The sequence below is a fragment of the Octopus bimaculoides genome, chromosome 21 (genome assembly GCF_001194135.2).
Source record: "Octopus bimaculoides isolate UCB-OBI-ISO-001 chromosome 21, ASM119413v2, whole genome shotgun sequence".
In the NCBI taxonomy this organism is placed as follows: Eukaryota; Metazoa; Mollusca; class Cephalopoda; order Octopoda; family Octopodidae; genus Octopus; species Octopus bimaculoides.
In genome coordinates, this window is record NC_069001.1 from 38,338,250 (window position 1) to 38,343,949 (window position 5,700).

Below are 5,700 nucleotides of genomic sequence, written 5' to 3' on the forward strand. Positions count from 1 at the left end.
AACACACAAACATATTTATTTATTTATATAAATACATTATTTATATATATACATATATATATATATATATATGATGGGCTTCTTTCAGTTTCCGTCTACCAAACCCACTCACAAAGCTTTGGTCAGCCTGAGGTTATAGTAGAAGACACTTTCCAAATGTGCTACGCAGTGGGACTGAACCCGGAACCATGTGGTTGGAAGCAAGCTACTTTTTTTATGGATTAAGAAGACAACTAATGGTATTGTGGGGAAAAGACCTCCACAATTTTCAAGCGATCCACTTAAGAATGTTGGAAACATTGGTTGTCTTGTTAAACAATAATAAAGAATGTAAAGAGTAAAAAGTTTTGAATGGTACAACAATGCACTATAATACAAAAAATGGAAGAAAAGCCGTTAGTAAACAGTTTGTAGCATAGACTCCATCTAAGAATATCTGAAGAAGGAATTGTATTCTGAAATATCATCGGACTATGGATAACTTAGTTACAACAGGTGTAGAGTCCATTTTTTTGTATTATAGTGCATTGTTGTACCATTCAAAACTTTTTATTCTTTACAAACAATACACAATGCTTCAAGCGAACTACAATACTCTCTTATAATAAAGAATATATATATGAACCAAATGCGGTGTTGAACACTCATTCTTACTCTTCGGTACTATCGTGTGTGTGTGTCTGTAGAGAGAGTGGAGGGATGAAGTGAGTAATAAACAGATAAACACAATTAGGCTTGACTCGTATATCCATACATACAACACACACACAAACACACATATCTCTACATATATTCAGAAACATAAATGCAAATACATACTCAGCAGCTGTTTCAGGAAGCTCAGACTTACATAACAATCATAATATTTATAATTTGCAGATGACTGGTGCAAAAAGTCTTGGGTGTGCAACCAAAACAGTCACACGGAGATAGGAAATGACAGAAATAACGCAAGCACAAATATAACACAATTTCTTTCTACATATATAATATATATATATAATAAATATATACTATATATATGTGTTTATTTATAGAGACTTTTTATATTACTGTATGTATAAATATCTATGTACACTGCTTTATAGATCGTATATAATAAATATGTATGTAATAATGCTGTTCACTCTTATCTAATTGAAAAACCATCTCTCTTTTGACTAATAAATAAACTCCTTCTACTCTTCTTCTTCTTCTTCTGCCTCCTCCTCTTCTTACTCCTACTCCCTTTTGGGCGCAAACTGCCCTTTCCCAAACACGATTTGGTGTCAGGTTTGTTGTGAGACGTGTTGTTGTACTTGCTGCTGTTGTTATTGTGGTTGTTGTTGCTGTCGTTGTTATAATTATTCTCCTTTCGTTTTATTTTTCTCTCGTTCTTCGTGTCTGTCTGTTTGTCTCTTCCTCTGATGTGTTGATGGCTTCAGATGTTGTCTGGAAATGTAGAAAAAATGTTGATTAGAAAATGTCGGATTAAAGAAAGAAATGTGTGTTGGGGTGGGGCAGAGAAAATATGAATATATTGTTATTCTTAATGCAAATAACACTGTGCCACCAGATGCCCAATAGGACGCTTGGTGGCACAACAGATACATGACGTACAAACAACTAAATCATTCTGTATTGCATATATAGCGAGCGGCACAACAGATGGACAAGTAACGAGTTTGTATTGAACATCTGTTGGCACAAAAGATATACTAGAATACCACATCTTTCTTACATAAATCGATGACGCCTTCAATATCAAACGTGCAGGCGTAGAAGACCGTTTATAAATTTGTGTTTGAACGTCTTCCTCAACAATTATATCGACTTAACCAAATCTTGATTCTTAACTCACCATTCTTTTCTCTTGTATTTCTAAAAAGAAACACATTTTACTCAACGACTTAGCGTCATTCAAACTAGGTTCAATAAAATACTTCACACAACGTGGAAGCTCACTTATAACAACGCCACTAACACCACCAACTGTAGTACCACCATGAACAGAATAATCAGACCTGTGAACCATCTTGGAGGGCGCCAGTTCTTCTCACTTTAGTTTTGCGCTCGAATAAAGATTTATTCTGCTACCAAAAACCCCGTGGGATTCCTTTAATCATCTCTATACGATTGATTTAATGAATGAGTGGAATGAAAGCCACACAAACTCTAAAACCAGTTCACAACGAAACAGAATCAACAGCTGCTGTTTATCGTTGCCCCCAAAATCACTGTCGATGGGAACGATTGAGATTTGAACTCTTGTGATGTCACTAGATTTCCTGAAGACACTTGCAAAACGAACCGACATCCTCCATACAAAACAGCCGTAAAACATATAATGAAGCCACGAAGCTGATCCAACAGGACGTGTGTATGTCTTTGTCTGTAGCTCACCATCGCTTGGCAACCGGTGTTGGTGTGTTTACGTCCCCTTAACTTAGCGGTTCCGCAAAAAGATTTCGATAGAATAAGTACCAGGCTTTAAAAAAAAATTAGTACGATTACATCGACTAAAATTTCGCAAGGCGGTGCCCCAGCACGGCTGCATGTATGTGTGTGTGTGTGTGTGTGTGTGTGTGTGTGTATGCTTGTATATACTGTATATATATATATTCATATGTACATATATATGTGTGTGTGGGTGTGCATACGTGCAAATGCATATACACACACACACATACAGAGAGTGAAAGAGAGAGAGAGCTAAAAAGCAATTTAAGATTGCAGTTTGAGAATTACACCATTCTCCCTCTTAGCTGTCATTAAACAGACCGTTCTTTTTCCTCTTTTTGTCTCAAAACGAGAACAAAAAAAAAAAGAAGCAAAGATCTCCCACACACACACACACACACACACACACCTAGATAAAAGTCACTGATGGTATTATTGGTAACTTATATTAATCAGAAATCAATATCGGTAACTATATTTAAATATGTGATAACATTTTCTTCAATAATCAATATCTGCCTGTATGCGGCTATTGTATATTTATCTGTCTGTCTGTCTATATAGTAATCACACACACACACACACATGAGCGGGTGCTTAAAAGTTCCTGGCTTTGGGTAAAAGAAAATACAGGAGGATCAGTTAATTATGATTTTAATAAACATATTCATCTCTCAGATTCACACACTTATTGCAGTGGTCCTTCAGTTTTTCTAAACCCTGTTAAAGAACTTGGAATGTTGGGCCTCCAACCAGGCCTTTCGTGACATCCTTAAAGCCAGGAAGTTTTCAGCACCCCTTCGTGTGTGTGTGTGTAAATTTTACGAGAGTTGTGAATATTTAAATAGCCATCGTCGGGTGAAAAGGTGAATGGTAAGTTCACAGCAGAGAAGCTCCTTTTTATGGAAAATAAACTACCAGAGACTCAGAAGGGAAGGTTTATAATTCCCAAACAACAGAAATTCTCTCTCTCTATGTATATATCTATATCTATATATAAAGAGAGAGAGAAACAATGGTGTAAGATACAGTCATGGGAAGGAGTTTAGTCGATGCCAACGACCCCAGTCCTTGAATGGAAATTTATTTTTATCAACCACAAAAGGATTAGAGACAGTTGACCCCGGCGGGATTTGAACTCAGAACGTAAAGAGGTGGAAGAAATATCGCAAAGCATTTTCACCGACGCTCTGACGATCCCGCTATTGTGTGTGTGTGTGTGCACGACGTGTTTCCGTCTACCAAATCTACTCACGGGGCCATACTAGAAGACACTTGTCCAAGGAACTGCACAATGGGATTGAATCCAGAACCATGTGGTTGGGAAGCAAACTTCTTACCACACAACCATACAGTGTTTGCTTCTCAGCAGTATGGAACCAAACGATTTCAAAGATATTGAAAGACAGGTCAAACTAACATCTACAACGTTTGAAAGTGTAAGAGACGCAATCTGAATCGCTTGGGCTATCAACCCGTAAACCCATCACATGAGACTCGAACAACGCCCACGTTTTTTTGAAATCAGAACCTACGACTTGGAAATCTGGAGTTTGAAATCTGATGATACTCTCAGGTTAGAAGTTAATGAAAGGCAGTGTTTGAGATCTATATTAAAGGTTTGAGACAAGGGTACAAATGCGCTGTCAGGCGCCTATATTGGGCGAGCCATTATGAGTCAAAGATAACACTTCCAGTTAAAAAAGCTCCACAAATGACAAACATCATTGACAAATAATAAGGGCAAGGACTGAAGTGTTTAATAAGGAGGAGACGTTTTCACAATAAACACGTGACTCTTGAGTTCTCCAAACCACTTGGTAGACCGCCTAAGAAGTCTCTCTCTCTCTCTCTCTCTCTCTAAGAACTGCGAAGAAGCAGGATATCTAACCTCAACAGCAAAGAATGGAGTGTCCAATCGATGTGGGTGACATTGTTCTGACTGGCAGGAGAGAGAGGGGACAGGAAGAGAGTTGGGGGTTGCTGGAGAGAATTGAGCGATTAAAGAGTTTGCACGAATACCAAACCAATAGTATAAAATCTAAGACAAGAATTCCTTCGAAGTCCCAGTAACAATAGCATACACACACACAAACTGAATATGCAAACTTTGTCGAACTCTCTAGATATAACAATCGTAGTAATACTACAAACAGAACCGAATCTGCGACCTTTATAGAACTACTCCACTCCAGTCTTTGGGATCCTGAAACTGGACAAAGGATCTGTTCCTCGCTTCTAATTCATCAAACCACCACCCGGTTTAACAACCCTAGGATGGGTTTATTGGGGTCCACTCTACTTTAAGTAATTTGTTCCACACCCACACGCCCCCTTCTCTCTATCTCTCTCTCTCTCTCTCTAATCCGTGAAAATACCATTCTACCCTTTCTGCTGCCAGGGTCGAAGGCTCTAATCAGAAAAAGTGAAGAACGCTGTCCTTTATCTAATCAAACCAGTAAAAGACAAACAGCCCCTCCCCCCGCCCCGCAGATATTTCCTTTAACAACAATCTCAATAAGTCGTCAGGAACGTAACTTAATACCATGATGAATATGATGGTGCGACTATGATATCGACGATGATGATGATGATGACGACGACAAACTTAACAGATAAAAAGAATTAAGAAGCAATTCCGTTAAAATAAACCAAAAGAACTGCCTCACAAAGCTCTACAAGAACTGCATGAACGTCACAACATCACAGAAACAAGTGCATTAAACATCTCATCACTCACCTTCGTCTTGATACAATCTCACGATGATATATCCAGGAGATACTTCACCCCAAATGGAGAAGGGCTGCTTCCATATGTAAGTTATCCAATTGCTTCTCTCAAACTTCCGGCCTCTTCACCACTTCCGATTATCGATTTTATTCATATTGTAATATCCATGGTAACGTCAAACACGTGATTGTCATAACAGGAGTATAAAACAGTTGGTGTATATATATGTACATATTCGTGTATATACTTAGGTGCCTGTTTGATTATGTGTGTGGGTGAATTGTGTTTGTGTGCAGCTAAGCTTACAGCATGCATGTGTTTAAGTGCATTTCTGTGTGTGTGATATTTTGGGACTTATGATTGTATTTCTGTGCGTATAATTGATTTTAATAGGTATGCGAACGCAACATGCCTGCGTATAATTCATTATAGCATATACAGCGTGTTTAAATATATATATAAATATATATACACATAAACACACACACTATATATATATATATATATATATATATATATATATATATATA

The 5,700-nt window shown here is 37.6% G+C and overlaps 1 long non-coding RNA gene across 1 annotated transcript; it reads right to left on the reverse strand.

Moving 5' to 3' along the window:
* Positions 1-971: 971 nt before the first annotated feature.
* On the reverse strand, positions 972-5,691 carry LOC106879563 (uncharacterized). The gene is made up of 2 exons (XR_001410644.2): positions 5,180-5,691; positions 972-1,431 (listed from the first exon to the last, which is right to left on the reverse strand). It is a non-coding gene; the product is annotated as an uncharacterized LOC106879563 (long non-coding RNA).
* Positions 5,692-5,700: the final 9 nt, after the last annotated feature.